The sequence below is a fragment of the Cherax quadricarinatus genome, chromosome 82 (assembly GCF_038502225.1).
Source record: "Cherax quadricarinatus isolate ZL_2023a chromosome 82, ASM3850222v1, whole genome shotgun sequence".
In the NCBI taxonomy this organism is placed as follows: Eukaryota; Metazoa; Arthropoda; class Malacostraca; order Decapoda; family Parastacidae; genus Cherax; species Cherax quadricarinatus.
The window spans coordinates 11,339,692-11,361,254 of record NC_091373.1 but is presented as its reverse complement, the minus strand read 5'-3'; the positions used below and the strand labels follow the sequence as shown (position 1 = coordinate 11,361,254).

The window sequence follows — 21,563 nt, the reverse complement described above, 5'->3', positions numbered from 1 at the left end:
TCTCTCTCTCTCTCTCTCTCTCTCTCTCTCTCTCTCTCTCTCTCTCTCCCTCCCTCTCTCTCTCTAGAGCTGCGATGCATTATATATCGGCAGTATGCCTTTGTGCCCAACTAAACTGAACTCATGTGTACCTTCAGCTCACACACTCACCTCTCTCTGTCACACACACACACACACACACACACACACACACACACACACAGCTATATATCAAACAGTCAATAAACATTTCCACAAACGTGGTGACACGGAGTCAACACATGATGGCTGCCGCACTAACATTGGGCGTCCTACCATCTACGTTACTTGTTGTCTCAAGAGATGACACCATACTCGCTATTATTATATTAATGAAGAAGCACCAGACCCCTAATCATCACACAGTGCTGGAGGAATAGCAGGGAATCAGGTTTGATACAAAGACTGGGAGGTTATCTTCAGTTTCAACATTAAGATTCCTCTAAGAACAGAACTTTAAAACAAAGCTAAAACAGTATTACATTTTTCATTACCAATATTAATAAAAGTTAAGACACATGTGCAACATCTGGATATCTTTATTGTAGACGTTTCGCCATCCAGTGGCTTTACCAATACAGGACATAATCAGAAATATACACACATAATTAGAAGTCAGTAGAACTATATACAAAAGCTGAGGTAATCAGTCCCTCAGCCTTGGAGTTAGTGTTCACAGCATCGTGGTGGAGGAGAATCTGGAGCAAGGGCAAAAAGACTGGCGGTTATATAGGCGTCAGTGCATAAGGACGTGTAGCAGACGAGGGCATAGTCACTGGTAGGCGGGATTCCCCAGTGGAAGAAGGTCCTACCCAAAGGGATGGGTCAGTAGTAGCAGCCGTGAAGGTCTTGTAGATGTCCTCTGGACCAAGATTCCATGATGTTGCTGTGTCTGACAAGTTGTGCAAGAAAGGTATAAAATACCTTTCTTGTCAGACACAGCAACATCATGGAATCTTGGTTCAGAGGACATCTACAAGACCTTCACGGATATGTAGTGTTGCACATGTCTTATCAACAAATCGACTGACTTACAGGATGGTGTATAAAGTTCCTGGCAGTCTGGTGGAGCAAAGGGTGAGTAGAGAAGTAATCACCACTTACTGTACAATATACTCTGGGTCGACAATAGCACCGTACTTCACATACAAGGAACCACAACACAACACCATGGGTCTAATCTATATATTAAAATGAGCAACATATAGGTTGGGAAACTCTTCTAACATAGGGGATTGTGAAGCACCATACTTGTATACATAGGTGGATATGAGAGTCCAGGACACACCAACTGTGGCACTCAATTGAAGCTTAACTGGCGGGGTCACAAGGTTGAACTCTGCCTGTACACGTACACACTGCTGAGTATGCGCGCACACATGCGTACATGTACAGACACACATGCACGCGCACACACACAGACACACACAGACACACACACACACACACACACACACACACACACACACATACATACACACACACACACACACACACACACACACACACACACACACCTAATAGCGGCTAGCGAAGAGGCGGAGCCAGGAGCTAAGTATCAACTCCTGCAACCACAAACAGGTGAGAGCGTGCGCGCGCACACACACAATATTTGTAAGCGATTTTAATCACATTACATTTACATCCACGGGAAGTGCTAAACCCATTGGGATCATACAATACCTGAAGAATGGAAGGCATTCAGGCTCGATTCAAGGAATTCGAGCCTAGGTCCAATTCCTTGGATCAAGAGCCCTCACCAGCATCAAGGAAGCTATGAGAAGGATTTCAATCGCAAAGAAATAAGAGCAAAATAACTGGGGCTCACAAGGAGGAACAGAAACACGGAGAATAAAAGTGATGGAGGCAACACTGAATAGTTTAACGAGCCAACATGATAACGAAGCCACAAGAGTGAGGGCAGGACGAACCAGCTCCGCTAGATCTGGTTTTCACTAAATTGAATCTGACATTCATGAAATTGTGAAGAAAAGGTTTCGAAAACCGACAAGTTGATAAAGGAGACACTTGTACAACACTTTGTTAAGATTCATGGAATGAACACATCAACACGCTGAGGGACTGATTACCTCAAACTCATCTTCGACCATCCTCTGTATTGGATTGAAGAAGCCACTGGCCGGCGAAACATTTCCAGAATAAAGATACCCAAATGTTGCACAAGTGTCTCAATTATCATTAATGAAACAGAATATGGGCTTACCACTAGGAGTTCGTGACCATGTAGTACTCAGCTCAGTGTGAGGGCAGGAAAGAGCAGAATGTACGAATGATAAAAAAGATTATAGAAGAAAGGACTATACAGGGACGAAAGATTTTTCTTAATGGAATCCAGTGGGACAGTGGACAGACAACTCACAGGATGATGGTGGACCTCTTCAGGAAGTGTTTGGAGGGAACACCAAGCTTTATACCTAGCAGGAGGTGTGAGAAGTCAAGACAGAGAACCCTCTATCTTGACTTTTCATACCTGTTAGGTACAAAGTTTGCTGTTGTCTCCAAACAACTTCTTGGCGAGGCCCTCCATCACCCCATAAGTTTAGCGAGAGCTGCACAAAGACCAAAGGAAGATGCAACAGAGCACTGAAAAAGTACAGAACACAAACGACGGCAGAGTATAGGTGGCAAACAGAACAACCAGGAGTGTATATGTAAGGATAAGAGGAGAAACCAAACGTCAGAAAGCCAAACAAAAGCCGATATTAATACGGTCACATAAGTAGGAAGATGACTGACTGTATGAAGACCAAATGACAAGGGTGAAGAGGAAGGGAGAGAAACTCACAGAAGACGACAGAAAAGTTTGTGAGGAATTAAGCAGAAGATTTATGGAGGTATTGACTGAGCAAACAGGGATGGTGCCAGGGTCGAAGAGAACTGAATAAAATTCATGTATCAAAGGAGGAGGTAATGGGTCCTGACGGCATATCATGTATAATGGAAGGAGCGGACGAATTATGCTAACCTATAGCAATGATCTGCAACAAATCCCTGGGGACGGGACAGCTACTGGACAGTTGGAAAACTACAAACGTAATCTTAATATACAAGCCGGGCGACAGACAAAAGGCACTGAAACACAGACCAATATCACCGATATTCATACTGTCCAAAGTATTGGAAAAGATAATCAGGTAAAGACTGGGCCTAGAAACGTGGAGTGCAGGAAAGCATTTGACACTGTACCTCACCAGCGATTGATTCACAAATCAGAGCACACAGGGATACGAGGTCAAGTCCTACAGTGGATCAAGGAATATCTAACAAACAGAAGACAGAGGGTGATGGGAAGGGCAGTTTTTGAGGATGGGAAATTGTAACAGGTGGGATTCCCCATGTGTCAGTTCTAGTGCCTTTATTATTCTTAATATACATAAATGACCTGCCCATGGGGATTGACTCGTATATCTCATTATTTGCTAACTACGTAAAAGAATGCAAACTGAAGAGAACAGAGATAGGATACAAGTAGAAGTGAACAAAATCCAAGAATGGTCAAACAAGTGGTTACTGGAGTTTAATCTTGGCAAGTGCAAATTGGAAGAGACAGGCGACCAGAGACAGAATACAGTTTGAGAGGTAAGAATCTATTGATATTACTCGAGTAAAAGGATTTTGGAGCGAACATCACATCCAACACATCGCCTGAGGTGCACATAAATCAAATAGAATTAGCAGCACATGCGAGGATAACTGACGTCCGAATTGCTGTTGAAACTTTCAATAAAATCGTTGAGAACTTTCCACACGACCTATGTTAGTCCCATCATGGAGTATACAGCACCAACAAGAAGCCCTCACCTCATCAGGCATATACGAAAACAAAAATACTGTTGCCTGGTAGGCAACACTCTCGTTGTGTGTCTGTGGTTCGATCCCCGGCAAGGGTGAAACATTGGACATGTTTCCTTACACCTGCTATCCCGTTCACCTAGCAAGCAAGTAGGTACCTGGGTGTTAGTCGACTGGCGTGAGTGGCATCCTGGGAAACAAGATTGAAGAACCACAATGGAAATAAGACAGACAATCCTCGATGGCGTACTGACTTCCTTGAGTTGTCATGGGTAGCTAACCCTCCGGGGTTAAAAAATCAGAACAAAATCTGATCTTAAGGAACTGAACCTGACGGCTTTAGTAGCAGGAAGGATTAGAAGAGACATGATTACGATGTACGAGATACTCAGAGGCCTTGACAGCATATTTTTTTTTTAATGAGTTGTATAGGGTCGAGAGATCATAAATGAAAACTTAAGACACAGATGAGCTACGGGGATGTTAGGAAATACGTTTTCAGTCTCAGGTTGATAAATGGAATGAGCTCCATGCCAAAGTGGCAGAGGCAAACTAAATGCACAGCTTTAAGAGTTGGTATGATAGAGGACACGAGGACCTATCATATCACAATCACCGGTATTATTGAATGCCGGTGATTGTGGTTTAAGAGACGGGGCCAGGAGTTGAGACTCGACCCTCGCAAAGAACTTGGCGAATATACACCCCCCCACCCACCCACTCACACACACACACAAAGACACCCGGGGCCAGGAACTATGAATCGACCAATGCAACCACAAATAGGTGAGTACCCACACACACACACACACACACACACACACACACACACACAACACACACACACACACACACACACACACACACACACACACACACACACACACATACACACACAAACACACACACACACACTGTTGCAAATATTAAGTCATAAATAAGAGTGGAACGGTTTTCTCGATACCCCCATCATTCAATTCCATAAATTTAAAAGTAACAAAAATACGGTAATGGTTTTAAAATTAAATAATTTCAAAATAGTATGACCCACATCATCTTAATTACTTTTTTCAGTGTTACAGCGGGCCGCTAACTGCAACAGCCAGGTTGAACAGGCAAAGCTTCACAAACCAGGCTGCCAGGGTAAAAGAAAACCCTCAATACTGATCACAGATATGTCACAGGTATATGGCTGTAAAGCTAACCTAAGTGGGCAACACTGATTCATACTCGACCCCTGCAACCACATATAGGTGAGTAGAGTGTTAACACTAACATAACCTCTAGTACCATACACAGTGTTAACACTAACATAACCTCTAGCACCATACACAGTGTTAACACTAACATAACCTCTAGTACCTTACACAGTGTTAACACTAACACAACCTCTAGCACCATACACAGTGTTAACACTAACACAACCTCTAGCACCATACAGTGTTAACACTAACACAACCTCTAGCACCATACACAGTGTTAACAATAACACAACCTCTAGCACCATACAGTGTTAACAATAACACAACCTCTAGCACCATACACAGTGTTAACACTAACATAACCTCTAGTACCATACACAGTGTTAACACTAACACAACCTCTAGCACCATACACAGTGTTAACACTAACACAACCTCTAGCACCATACACAGTGTTAACACTAACACAACCTCTAGCACCATACAGTGTTAACACTAACACAACCTCTAGCACCATACACAGTGTTAACAATAACACAACCTCTAGCACCATACAGTGTTAACAATAACACAACCTCTAGCACCATACACAGTGTTAACACTAACACAACCTCTAGCACCATACACAGTGTTAACACTAACACAACCTCTAGCATCATACACACAGTGTTAACACTAACACAACCTCTAGCACCATACACAGTGTAAACACTAACACAACCTCTAGCACCATACACAGTGTTAACACTAACACAACCTCTAGCACCACACACACAATGTTAACACTAATACAACCTCTAGCATCATACACACAATGTTAACACTAACACAACCTCTAGCACCACACACACAGTGTTAACACTAACACAACCTCTAGCACCATACACAGTGTTAACACTAACACAACCTCTAGCACCATACACAGTGTTAACAATAACACAACCTCTAGCACCACACAGTGTTAACACTAACACAACCTCTAGCACAATACACAGTGTTAACACTAACACAACCTCTAGCACCATACACAGTGTTAACACTAACACAACCTCTAGCACCATACACAGTGTTAACACTAACACAACCTCTAGCACCATACACAGTGTTAACAATAACACAACCTCTAGCACCATACAGTGTTAACAATAACACAACCTCTAGCACCATACACAGTGTTAACACTAACACAACCTCTAGCACCATACACAGTGTTAACACTAACACAACCTCTAGCATCATACACACAGTGTTAACACTAACACAACCTCTAGCACCATACACAGTGTAAACACTAACACAACCTCTAGCACCATACACAGTGTTAACACTAACACATCCTCTAGCACCATACACAGTGTTAACACTAACACAACCTCTAGCATCATACACACAGTGTTAACACTAACACAACCTCTAGCACCATACACAGTGTTAACACTAACACAACCTCTAGCACCATACGCACAGTGTTAACACTAACACAACCTTTAGCACCATGCACACAGTGTTAACACTAACACAACCTTTAGCACCATGCACACAGTGTTAACACTAATACAACCTCTAGCATCATACACACAGTGTTAACACTAACACAGCCTCTAGCATCATACACACAGTGTTAACACTAACACAACCTCTAGCACCATACACACAGTGTTAACACTAACACAACCTCTAGCACCATACACAGTGCTAACACTAACACAACCTCTAGCACCACACACACAGTGTTAACACTAACACAACCTCTAGCACCATACACAGTGTTAACAATAACACAACCTTTAGAACTATACACACAGCGTTAACACTAACACAACCTCTAGCACCATACACAGTGTTAACAATAACACAACCTCTAGCACCATACACAGTGTTAACAATAACACAACCTCTAGCACCATACAGTGTTAACACTAACACAACCTCTAGCACCATACACAGTGTTAACACTAACACAACCTCTAGCACCATACACAGTGTTAACACTAACACAACCTCTAGCACCATACACAGTGTTAACACTAACATAACCTCTAGCACCATACACAGTGTTAACAATAACACAACCTCTAGCACCATACAGTGTTAACAATAACACAACCTCTAGCACCATACACAGTGTTAACACTAACACAACCTCTAGCACCATACACAGTGTTAACACTAACACAACCTCTAGCATCATACACACAGTGTTAACACTAACACAACCTCTAGCACCATACACAGTGTAAACACTAACACAACCTCTAGCACCATACACAGTGTTAACACTAACACATCCTCTAGCACCATACACAGTGTTAACACTAACACAACCTCTAGCATCATACACACAGTGTTAACACTAACACAACCTCTAGCACCATACACAGTGTTAACACTAACACAACCTCTAGCACCATACGCACAGTGTTAACACTAACACAACCTTTAGCACCATGCACACAGTGTTAACACTAACACAACCTTTAGCACCATGCACACAGTGTTAACACTAACACAACCTCTAGCATCATACACACAGTGTTAACACTAACACAGCCTCTAGCATCATACACACAGTGTTAACACTAACACAACCTCTAGCATCATACACACAGTGTTAACACTAACACAACCTCTAGCACCATACACAGTGCTAACACTAACACAACCTCTAGCACCACACACACAGTGTTAACACTAACACAACCTCTAGCACCATACACAGTGTTAATAATAACACAACCTTTAGAACTATACACACAGCGTTAACACTAACACAACCTCTAGCACCATACACAGTGTTAACAATAACACAACCTCTAGCACCATACACAGTGTTAACACTAACACAACCTCTAGCACCATACACAGTGTTAACACTAACACAACCTCTAGCATCATACACACAGTGTTAACATTAACACAACGTCTAGCACCATACACAGTGTTAACACTAACACAACCTCTAGCACCATACGCACAGTGTTAACACTAACACAACCTCTAGCATCATACACACAGTGTTAACACTAACACAACCTCTAGCATCATACACACAGTGTTAACGCTAACACAACCTCTAGCACCATACACACAGTGTTAACACTAACACAACCTCTAGCATCATACACAGTGTTAACACTAACACAACCTCTAGCACCATACACAGTGTTAACACTAACACAACCTCTAGAACTATACACACAGTGTTAACACTAACACAACCTCTAGCATCATGCACACAGTGTTAACACTAACACAACCTCTAGCATCATACACACAATGTTAACACTAACACAACCTCTAGCACCATAAACACAGTGTTAACACTAACAACCTCTAGCACCATACACAGTGTTAACACTAACACAACCTCTAGAACTATACACACAGTGTTAACACTAACACAACCTTTAGCACCATGCACAAAGTGTTAACACCAACACAACCTTTAGCACCACACACACAGTGTTAACACTAACACAACCTCTAGCATCATGCACACAGTGTTAACACTAACACAACCTCTAGCATCATACACAGTGTTAACACTAATACAACCTCTAGCACCATACACAGTGTTAACACTAACACAACCTCTAGCACCATACACAGTGTTAACACTAACACAACCTCTAGCACTATACACATAGTGTTAACACTAACACAACCTCTAGCACCACATACACAGTGTTAATACTAACACAACCTCTAACACCGTAACACAACCTCTAACACCATAAAACAACCTCTAACACCATAACACAACCTCTAACACCATAACACATCCACTAGCGCCATAAAACAACCTCTAACACCATAACACAACCTCTAACATCATAAAACAACCTCTAACACCATAACACATCCACTAACACCATAAAACAACCTCTAATGCCATAACACAACCTCTAATACCATTACACAACCTCTAGCACCATACACTGGGGCTTCCTCTGTTGACAATAAATGATTATATTCCCGAAGAAGCGGTAAATACGTAAGGGTCATACAGCGCCTGAGGACTGGAAGGCAATCAGGTGTGATCGAAGGAATGAAAGGATAACTCTAGTTCCTCGTATCAAGAGCCTCTCATCTTGAAGGGACACTGAACAACAAATTTTACCAAAATATGACCAATGCTCCTCATAAACTTTAAGGGAAAGCTCTAAATATGTAGGGGTCATATAGCACATTGGAATTTAAGGCAATCAGGTTTCACCCAAGGAATTGGAAGTACAGGTTTAAAATTAGGAACAAGAGTAGTTCACTCGCTGACGCTTGTGAGTCTTCCTTGAGGGGCACTGTTTACCGGAGCTTGAGATTTTCATATGTATACATTATCTAAGTTTGTGCATAAGCTTTGAATACATGACTTAGACAAAGTTTTTTATAATGGTCTTGAGGGCACACACACATGTACTGGACACTGGGGCACTGAACGTTGATGGAGTGATTATCGAGTTCAACTGTAGAATTTGGGTATTGTAAGTTAGGCAGGTGTGAGTTATTCAGACTGTTGTCTAAAACTCCCTGTTTTTTGAGAAAGGGAAGAGAAGTAATCGCCGTCATCCATAAATGTCTTTAAATAGACTTAGCTGGTATAATTCCTTGGTCTGGGATTCTCTTCTTCATAAGCGAGTACAGTGTAGAGTTCTCATGAGACTACCAAAAGTTATGTATGGGGGTTGTAGGGGCGTTTATAAGATCAGGGAAAGTAACTATGAAAGGACCTGAGTAGAAGCCTCTGCTGAGGCAAGAACTCCATACCTAGGTGGAGAGGTGGAACCTGCCTTAGGAAGTACAGGTGTAAACTGCTAGTGTAGACTGGACAGTCTTGTACTTCAGTTTGCTTGATACCCATTACTTTATTATTCCGTATAAACTCAAGTCTCCTAAACTGAATTCCTGAGTAAGAGTAAGATAACTGTCAAAGTGTAATACTATACTTATAAGGTAAAGATATGATTATATTTATCTATTTAATTTAACCCATATTTGACTATTCCTTGATTTATTAGTGAATGATTTCTAAATGGCAATCTGGTTAGTAAATTACCCAGTGGTGATGGGAAGTCTCAGTCCCTCTCAGGCGATAACCTATATACAATATTTCTCATTCTCACAAAGGTAATCATATCTTATTGTAAATGGTACACAACACCAACATGCTGACGAGTATGACGTGCAACACTACGTATGTTTGCTGACAAAATAATTCGTCTGGGTTGCCGGCTTCATTAGTCAAATACAGAGATTAATTATAATCCTGGAGATACGAAACCAAGTGGAAAGGCAGTTTGAGGAAATTAGTGCTTCAGTCTTGTTGGAAGATAATCAGTCTCTTAGCCTAAAGCAAATGCATGAGGCCAGAGACTTGTATACTGGAAAGTGAGGCGTGTAAATGAGGTCATGGGTGACATGTGATCGACCTTCCATCGAAGTGATGTCCCATTAAATGTTTATTTTGATAGACATGTCATTGTATAAGAGATACACACCTATGTATGTGTGCACAGTCCTGGAGAATGTGAGCACAACATTCACTGCTCACACCCATCTAAACAACTAAACTATTGGTAACGGCCAAAACTTGTCAAACTTGCCTCCCTGGAGCGTAGGCGAGGAACTTACACTTGCACATAGTATAAGATATTCACCTGGAAGCTATAAACTTGTAAGGGTCATACAACGCCTGGGGAATGGGAGATAATCAGGTTTAATCAAAGGGAGAGTGCCGCCAATTCCTCTGATCAAAAGCCCTTCACCAGCATTGAGGCACCCCCCTCCCCCTGAAGGAAGAAAAATTTACGAAGCTTGTTATAAATCCGCACACCGAAATAACTCCGTAAGTGAATGGGAGCTATGCAAAATAAGCACACTAAACATACCGTGAAGTTGCAAAGCCGAGGTTTTTCAATATCCTCTCTTTAAATTCAAGGAAAATTTACGACAGACCTCATATTTTCCGAAGGGAACCCATGTTCTTGTGAACCATCCCTGATCACCTTGGCTATGATGCAAATGTGGTACTGTGTCTGCGAGCATCAACAGTCTCTGAAAAAAAGTACAGAGGTCGTACCTCGGCGCATAAAATCATTAAAACATCTAAACTATTGGGAACATCTCAAAGCACTTTGGTTGCTCTTTGTGGAGCGGAGGAGAGCGGTACCTGATATGTACACAGACGATACTTGAGGGCCGGCTCCCTACCTGCACAATGCTGTTACAACCTACTGAAGTGAAAGATATGAAGGTGCATAATAAACTCAATGAAGAACAGGGAGGCCATGGGTACAATAGAAACAGTGTCAGCATCTGTGGTCCAAGACTTCCTTATAATACCAGCAGGTATCAAAAATGCTGCTGGAACGAAGATGGGTGTTTTTTTAAAAAGCTGGATAGCTTTCAGTTACAAGTGCCAGATCAGTTGAGTTGTGATGGATATGTGCATCTGTGGACCATCAGCACAAAGAACCTAGTTGACCAGGCGATTCACAGGGATGCCGAGGCCTCCGGCTCAGCCGCGGGAATGAAAATCGAAACTGGTCACAGCCAAGTCAGGCTGATCAAAACAAAGACCAGGCCGCAAAGTAGAAATATGTAAGCTCAAAAGTTTCGATGTATTCTTAGATGAGCGAGTTCACAATAAGATATGAGAAGCACGAAAAGTTAAATGAGCACTGAAAGTTTAGTGAGTTTTTAGGAGAGCCCATAATAACCTGAGCGAGTCCTCTAAAAGTTCAATGACTTCCTAGAGTGAGCTACAAGGATCTCAGTGAACTCTGAAAAATTCTGTGAATTCTGAGGCTGTGTGAGCCCTCTATGAGGCACTTAAGTCGCAAGTGTTTCATGTGATAAATGTGTTGTGAGTGGAAATACTGCACAATACACTTCGCGTCTCTCACCTTACTCATAATTACCTTATTCCTGGCCTCGTAGCTACTACTCCTTTGTTGTGTTCCCTTATTCCTTGCCTCATAGCTATTACTCCTTTGCTGTGTTCCCTTATTCCTGGCCTCATAGCTACTACCCCCTTAGTGTGTTCCCTTATTCCTGGCCTCGTAGCTACTACCCCCTTAGTGTGTTCCCTTATTCCTGGCCTCGTAGCTACTACCCCCTTAGTGTGTTCCCTTATTTCTGGCCTCGTAGCTACTACCCCCTTAATGTGTTCCCTTATTCCTGGCCTCGTAGCTACTACCCCCCTTAGTGTGTTCCCTTATTCCTGGCCTCGTAGCTACTATCCCCTTGGTGTGTCCCCTTATTCCTGGCCTCGTAGCTACTACCCCCTTAGTGTGTTCCCTTATTCCTGGCCTCGTAGCTACTACCCCCTTGGTGTGTTCCCTTATTCCTGGCCTCGTAGCTACTACCCCCCTTAGTGTGTTCCCTTATTCCTGGCCTCGTAGCTACTACCCCCTTGGTGTGTCCCCTTATTCCTGGCCTCGAAGCTACTACCCCCCTTAGTGTGTTCCCTTATTCCTGGCCTCGTAGCTACTACCCCCCTTAGTGTGTTCCCTTATTCCTGGCCTCGTAGCTACTACCCCCTTGGTGTGTCCCCTTATTCCTGGCCTCGTAGCTACTACCCCCTTGGTGTGTTCCCTTATTCCTGGCCTCGTAGCTACTACTCCCTTGGTGTATCCCCTTATTCCTGGCCTCGTAGCTACTACCCTCCTTGGTGTGTTCCCTTATTCCTGGCCTTGTAGCTACTACCCCCCTTGGTGTGTTCCCTTATCCTGGCCTCGTAGCTACTACCCCCCTTGGTGTGTTCCCTTATTCCTGGCCTTGTAGCTACTACCCCCTTCGTGTGTTCCCTTATTCCTGGCCTCGTAGCTACTACCCCCCTTAGTGTGTTCCCTTATTCCTGGCCTCGTAGCTACTACCCCCTTGGTGTGTCCCCTTATTCCTGGCCTCGAAGCTACTACCCCCCTTAGTGTGTTCCCTTATTCCTGGCCTCGTAGCTACTACCCCCCTTAGTGTGTTCCCTTATTCCTGGCCTCGTAGCTACTACCCCCTTGGTGTGTCCCCTTATTCCTGGCCTCGTAGCTACTACCCCCTTGGTGTGTTCCCTTATTCCTGGCCTCGTAGCTACTACTCCCTTGGTGTATCCCCTTATTCCTGGCCTCGTAGCTACTACCCTCCTTGGTGTGTTCCCTTATTCCTGGCCTTGTAGCTACTACCCCCCTTGGTGTGTTCCCTTATCCTGGCCTCGTAGCTACTACCCCCCTTGGTGTGTTCCCTTATTCCTGGCCTTGTAGCTACTACCCCCTTCGTGTGTTCCCTTATTCCTGGCCTCATAGCTACTACCCCCCTTCGTGTGTTCCCTTATTCCTGGCCTCGTAGCTACTACCCCCCTTGGTGTGTTCCCTTATTCCTGGCCTCGTAGCTACTACCCTCCTTGGTGTGTTCCCTTATTCCTGGCCTCGTAGCTACTACCCCCCTTGGTGTGTTCCCTTATTCCTGGCCTCGTAGCTACTACCCCCCTTGGTGTGTTCCCTTATTCCTGGCCTCGTAGCTACTACCCCCCTTGGTGTGTTCCCTTATTCCTGGCCTCGTAGCTACTACCCCCCTTGGTGTGTTCCCTTATTCCTGGCCTCGTAGCTACTACCCCCCTTGGTGTGTTCCCTTATTCCTGGCCTCGTAGCTACTACCCCCCTTGATGTGATCCCTTATTCCTGGCCTCGTAGCTACTACCCTCTTGGTGTGTCCCCTTATTCCTGGCCTCGTAGCTACTACCCCCCTTGGTGTGTTCCCTTATTCCTGGCCTCGTAGCTACTACCCCCGTTGGTGTGATCCCTTATTCCTGGCCTCGTAGCTACTACCCCTTAGTATGTTCCCTTATTCCTGGCCTCGTAGCTACTACCCCCTTAGTATGTTCCCTTATTCTTGGCCTCGTAGCTACTACCCCCTTAGTATGTTCCCTTATTCCTGGCTTTGTAGCTACTACCCCCTTAGTATGTTCCCTTATTCCTGGCCTCATGGCTACTACCCCCCTTAGTATATTCCCTTATTCCTGGCCTCATGGCTACTACCCCCTTAGTATGTTCCCTTATTCCTGACCTCCTGACTTATACATCCTTGGAAACAATAAATCAGAGCAAAGTTTTGCAATATTGCAACAGAGGAGACAACCAAGCAGTTAGGACAATTCGGACATCTATCGATGACCAAAATTCCTTCGTATCAAGAAATGCTAATTACAAAGAAACATTTAGTATTCAACTCTTCTCTATAGAAACAAATACAATACGTGGTTGAAGAAAACATTTAAAGGTTCTCCTGCCTATCTGGAGGGTATTCAGGGGGTCAACGCCCCCCGACCTGGTCCATGACCAGGCCTCCCGGTGGATCACGGCATGATTAATCAGGCTGTTACTGTTAGCCACCGCACGCAATTCAACGTACGACATTAAAGAGATATTTACCTTAAGAGATGGTCAACTGGTATGTCATTATTATATAAATGACATATTGGGAATACTTGATAATATTTTCAGAGATAATCGTCTATGCGGCCTAATTTGTTACCAGGCCTACTAAATTTGAAAGGAAATATTACAGGATTAAGATCACGAAACACAAAGGAAAGTAAAACTAAACGCTCCATAGTCTGGAATGTCAATGTTCCAGACTATGGAACAAAACTCTTCTCCAGCCTGAGGGACTGACCACCTCAAATCTACGTCCTTCAATAGTGATGGACTGATTACAACGTCTTCACATCACTACTGCTTCTGAGGAAATGGTATGGTGATACCGACAAGATGTGGAAAAAGACACTTATGTACAGTTCAGGACATTTATTAAAGGAAACGTTTCGCCACGAGTGCCTTCTTCAGTCCTAATTCAGAGAAAACTAAGAAAACGCGTATATATAGTGGCAGGAGTCAGGTGAAGTGTCGTGTGGGTAGAGGTGGTAGTAGTAGTAGTAGTGGAACTGAGGTGGAGGGACGGATGACTTCTGAGGGACCTGTTGACATCATGTAACAGCAGTTTCCAGAATGGGTAATATCCTGTTGATTAGCAATTTTGAGATACTGTAACTACCGGACTTTTGCTTGATAGTGTTACTGACAGCAATTGGAGCAGCTTCTATGCATTTTCTCCGTCTTAAATCGTCTTCTTTAAACACTAGTTTAGCCTCACTGAATTTCGTGAGGTGTCCAACATCGTCCCTAGAAAAACACGTCTTTTGAGGGTTCCAAGTCCTTAAATAAGCAAGCTTATTTTGGTACAGGTACACATAAGTGCAATTATCACACATAATCTAACATATGTGTAAATCACCTAAGATAACCCAAGTCCTTAGCAAGTAACTAAGATTATTTACGTATAGGTACACAAGTACAATTATCATACATAATTTAACATGTAAAAGTACTATAGTGAAAATAGGAAATAAAACCGGAGCGGAGCGCTTTCATGTGCTCACAAACATATCTTCTATAGTTTAACATATGTGTAAATTACCTAGGATAACCCCCTCCCCCAAAACAAAAAAAAAAAGTGAACTACACAACCCAAGCCAAAATGGCTTTATAGCAGAAAAATCTTGCTACTCTCAACAATTAATAACGACAAATCCCCGAGGCATTGTGAAAAATTATACCAATAGGTATAACAGATAGCGAGTTGGATATTCAGGTTTCTAACATATCACAAACTGTGATAATAAGCAAAATAAACTCCATTCTTAGCACAGAAAGAAGTTTAGTAATCCAGGGCACGGTTTTGGCATTTTTATTTACTCTCACCCCTCTAAGCGGACATAACAGCTTCGTGCCCCTCGCAGAAGCAGGCGAAAGTATATGCAAAGAAGCATCACATTCGAACCCTTGTTGGCAGCCCTCCACAAGTGTAACTGAGCTCCCAAGTTGATGCCTTAAACCACTCAGCTACAGATGCCAATATGGGCATCTATAGAGAGCTAAGCCACACTTGTGGAGAGCTGTCAACGTGGATTCGAAAACTGCTGGCTGCTATATTTCTTTGCCTAAGAGCTTCGTATCATCATCAATAATTGCCGAGGCAATTCGTAGCCATCTTGAAAGGTATAAATTGATTAATGAATCTCAACACGGTTTTACAAAGGGGCGTTCCTGTCTTGCGAATTTTCTAACTTTTTTCACTAAGGTGTTTGAGGAGGTAGATCATGGTAATGAATATGATATTGTGAATGTGGACTTCAGTAAGGCTTTAGATAAAGTTCCACATCAGAGGCTATTGAGAAAACTTAAGGCACACGGAATAGGAGAAAAATTTTTCCTCTGTAGAGGTATGGTTGACAAATAGACAGCAGAGAGTTTGCATAAATAGGGAGAAATCAGAATGAGGGCACGTCACAAGCGGTGTTCCACAGGGGTCAGTGTTGGGCCCCTTATTCACAATTTACATAAACGATATAGATGAGGGAATAAATAGCGACATAAGCAAGTTTGCCGATGACACCAAAATAGGCCGTCGAATTCATTCTGACGAGGACATTAGAGCACTCCGGGATGATTTGAATAGACTGATGCGATGGTCGGAGAAGTGGCAGATGCAGTTTAATATTGACAAATGCAAAGCTCTAAATGTTCGACAAGAAAATAACCATGCGTCATATAAACTGATCTCAATATTATTGATTGCGAAAAGGATTTAGGAGTTCTGGTTAGCAGTAATCTGAAACTAAGAAAACAGTGCATAAGTGTTCGCAATAAAGCTAACAGAATCCTTGGCATATATATATCAAGAAGCATTAAAAATAGAAGTCCTCAGGTTGTTCTTCAACTCTATATATCCTTGGTTAGGCCTCATTTAGATTATGCTGCTCAGTTCTGGTCACCGTATTACAGAATGGATATAAATGCTCTGGAAAACGCACAGAGGAGGATGACAAAGTTGATCCTATGTATCAGAAATCTTCCCTATGAGAATACACTGAGGGCCCTGAATCTGCACTCTCTAGAAAGGCTTAGAATTAGGGAGGATATGACCGAGGTGTATAAATGAAAAAAAAAAGAATAAATAAAGGGGATGTAAATGGCGTGCTGAAAATATCTAGCCAAGACAGGACTCACAGCAATAGCTTCAAGCTGGAAAAATTCAGATTCAGGAAGGATATAGGAAAGCACTGGTTTGGTAATAGAGTTGTAGATGAGTGGAACAAACTCCCGAGTACCGTCATAGAAGCTAAAACGTTGTGTAGTTTTAAAAATGGGTTAGATAAATACACGAGTGGGTGTGGGTGGGTGTGAGTTGGACCTGACTAGCTTGTGCTACTAGGTCTGATGCCGTGTTTCTTCCTTAAGTGGATGTGGCCTGACTGGGTGGGTAATTGGTCTAAGCCGGGGAGTGACATGGACCTGTCTCGCATGAGTCAGTAGGCCTGCCGCAATCTTCCTTCTTTCTTATGGGAATCTTTATTGAAGAAACGTTGCGCCACACAGTGGCCATCAGTTCAATACAAAGCAGAAAGGTGTAAGGAGAGGAGGAGTTTGAGGTAATCAGCCCTTCAGCCTGGAATCGATGTGTTCAGTCCATCAATCTTGTAGAACTGGACTGAGCACATCGATTTCAGGCTGAGGGACTGATCACCTCATAATCCTCCTCTCCTTACACCTTTCTGCTTTGTATTGGACTGATGAAGCCACTGTGTGGCGAAACGTTTCTTCATTAAAGATTCCCATATGTTGCATATGTGTCTCAATCTTCAACTCGTCGGTTTTAAACCATTCGTATTGTAGAATAATATTATCAGATGATCTATCGTTTAGAGAATACATTATTATAAGCGCCACGAAAGTGACAGGGAGGAGCATGAGAACTTTCAAAACAAAAGAAGCCACGCCATTTATGGTGCTATTAAAATCACTTGTGCTCTCATGTCTGGAATATCGTTGTTCTCACGCTTGGAATATCGTTGTGCTCTCATGTCTGGATATCGTTGTGCTCTCGTCTGGAATATCGTTGTGCTCTCACACCTGGAATATCGTTGTGCTCTCGTCTGGAATATCGTTGTGCTCTCACGTCTGGAATATTGTTGTGCTCTCACGTCTGGAATATCGTTGTTCTCTCACGTCTGGAATATCATTGTGCTCTCACGCCTGGAATATCGTTGTGCTCTCACGTCTGGAATATCGTTGTGCTCTCGTCTGGAATATCGCTGTGCTCTCATGTCTGGAATATCGTTGTGTTCTCACGTCTGGAATATCGTTATGCTCTCACGTCTGGAATATATCGTTGTGCTCTCACGCCTGGAATATCGCTGTGCTCTCATTTCTAGAATATCGTTGTGCTCTCACGTCTGGAATATCGTTGTGCTCTCATGGCCTGGAATATCGTTGTGCTCTCACTCCTGGAATATCGCTGTGCTCTCACTCCTGGAATATCGTTGTGCTCTCACTCCTGGAATATCGTTGTGCTCTCATGGCCTGGAATATCGTTGTGCTCTCACTCATGGAATATCGTTGTGCTCTCACTCCTGGAATATCGTTGTGCTCTCACTCCTGGAATATCGCTGTGCTCTCACTCCTGGAATATCGCTGTGCTCTCACTCCTGGAATATCGCTGTGCTCTCAGTCCTGGAATATCGTTGTGCTCTCACTCCTGGAATATCGTTGTGCTCTCACTCCTGAAATATCGTTGTGCTCTCACTCCTGGAATATCGCTGTGCTCTCACTCCTGGAATATCGTTGTGCTCTCACTCCTGGAATATCGTTGTGCTTAATGCGATTTTCAAGACAAGAGAGATAGAGCTAAAAACATTGAGAGATACCGTTTATAATACTGCATGTATATATGACCAATAAAACAATTAACCTACAAGGAACGGCTTAAGAGTACTTGGAAATTCCTTTTTAAAACGAAGAAGAGAAGGGTAGCTTATAAAATACACATGGAGAATACTTGAGGGTTGTAGCCATAACCACTAACCTGAGTGAGATACCGTTAAGAAGTGTAATATAAATCCAGTAAAAAGCGAGGGCAACATAGGCATAATGAGAGGATACTGAACACCTGTAGTCCGGAACTCTTCAGCCTTGATAAATTAGACACATGTGCAACACTTGGGTATCTTTATTGAGGAAACGTTTCGCCACACAGTGGCTTCATCAGTCCAATACAAAGAAGAGTGGTGAAGATAAGAGGGAGTTTGAAGTAATCAGTCTATCAATCTTGAAAAAATTGATCGACTGATTACTTCAAACTCCTTCTGATCTTCACCATTCTTCTTTGTATTGGACTGATGAAACTATTGTTTGGCGAAACGTTTCCTCAACAAAGATACCCAAATGCTGCACATGTGTCTAATTTACCAACCTGTCGGGTCTCGGAATCATTTATCTTCAGCCTTCTACCAGCAGATAAAAGAAATAATGTGTACATAAATTAGAAATATTAAAGAGAAAAGCGGACCTCTACCTGCAACAAACGGCTGATCAGCCAGGTTGTGATGGCTATGTAGTCCAGCGGGTGGTTAACAGGCTGCCTGATTAGGAAATCAACAAGGAATTGTGGCCTCAGGCCGGGCTGCCAGCGCTGACCTCTCAAAACCAGAATAGTATAAACGTTTATGACCACTCCTTGTCATGACGATAGGTGAGGTTACCTGGATGCTGGGGCAGGGCTCTTGATCCAGATAATTGGAGCTATATTTTCATCGAAACAAACATTATCATGTGTAATTTCCTATTCGCTGTATAACTTCAAAGGGTTTAGCGCTTCTCTATGAAAATATTAATAGCAATAATTAGTGCATCTTAAGTGAGGATTTTACTGTATTTCTTGAAGCGCTAAACCTGGGTGGGTCATTCGGCACAAGGAGTAGAGGAGGCTCGATCCTATGTCTATTAATCGCAGCCTGCTTTCTTGATCAGCCAGGCTACTGGTGATGGCTCTGAGATAAGGAGCGTCAGCAGGTGAGCATCTCCAAGTACTCAAGGTTACAAGATTTAAGTTTGTTCACCATAACCCCCACCACCTTGCTTTCCACACCATCACTACCTCCCACAACCCCATCACTCATACCCCACCATTCCTCCCAACACTCCCCTTCTTCGCTCTGCATCCAACGCCTTCACCCCATACACCACTTTACCTAAACATCCCACCACATTGTCAAAACACTTTCCCTCTCTTCCCCAACAACCCCACCACCTAACTCCAACAACCACCACCGTAGTCCAACACTGCACTACACACCCCACCACCCTTCCCCAACACCCCACCACCCTTCCCCAACACCCCACCATACCCCCACTACCCACATAATACTCGGCGGATGCAATCCACAAACGATGACAGTCGCTTTATCAAGGTATTAGTGGGGCACAAACCGTCCTGGATTTATAACTTATTATTCCTAACATTGGATGATGGTGGGAAGTTTACCATTGCCTACCAACAATTAATAATAAATAAAGTATATGGTTTGATACAAATATTGTTAGTGAAGTACGTAGGAATATTTGTTAAGCTCTGGAGGTGATTTTCCAGTGAGAGTGAGAGAACTTTCAGCTGGCGTGAATGTAACAGAGGTTAACATCTGTTTACCTGTAATGGTGGAGGAGGCAGTCTGGTCATCCACACACCCATACACAATCCACACAATGGGCATCCACACTTCCAGATTATATTGTATCCCATACAATATATTGTATCCCTTCCCCTTGGCACTAGTGACCCCTCGCTATACTGTACACCCTGGTGGCAGTCTAGTCACCCAACAGTGGTCATCCACAAAACAACATACACAGAAAACATTATATTGTAGTTACTGATTGTAGTTTTATCACCTACAACCTCTATACATTGTTCCATCTATACTCTCACCTACCATACCATAAACACATCACAGGAAACTTTTACTGTTTAGTTTCCACACTTCAACTAGTGCTGAGAGGAATACTGCTCACATTTTACAAACCAACATTATTTTTTCCCTATCACCAACACCTGTAAGATACGACAGAACAACTACAGAGTAAGTCTAGACTAGAGTTAACAGCACATGATTATCCCATAACATGTTTTACAGTTAGGTGTGGTAAATTGTGACGTAACGCCCTACCTTGGTCAACGCAGCTCCAGCACCACAACAACCTCAAGCCCTCCACCTCCTGTAGGAAAGCACACGTAGATCCAGTTCGTTAAATCCGGCGAGTGAAGTGAAAAAAAAAAGACTGGACGCACGACACATACACACACACGTACTACTGTCAGGCCGAGTGAGCCGCAACTGCCCAGCTGGAGAAGCTGTGAGCTGCACCAACCTGCCGACCTCCATGTTCCACCTCCTCCCTCCTACCTTCCCTCAAGCACTCCACCATGCATCTACCCTCTCTCTTGCGATCTCCTCCCCATATATGAGAAGTATTTAATGCATCCACCACTCCATGCACGTAAACACTATTTGCCAAAGGTACACATAGGCGAGTACAAATAGGAAGCGCGTCTGTCTGGCGCTCAGCAGACACTGGATCAACCCTCCACCACATCTTGCGCTGAATGACCCACATGGGTTTAGCATTTAACATGATTTAAAGAAACAGCAAA

General features: G+C 43.2%; 1 protein-coding gene across 1 annotated transcript in view; it reads right to left on the bottom strand.

Annotated features, from left to right (window-relative positions):
* Nucleotides 1–21,259, bottom strand: part of LOC128702833 (mucin-2-like) — a 657,321-nt gene extending 636,062 nt beyond the window's left edge. Inside the window, exon 1 of the mRNA XM_053797257.2 lies at nucleotides 21,079–21,259. The gene's annotated coding sequence lies outside the window, so the exon portion shown is untranslated. The remainder of the gene's footprint in view (nucleotides 1–21,078) is intronic.
* Nucleotides 21,260–21,563: the final 304 nt, after the last annotated feature.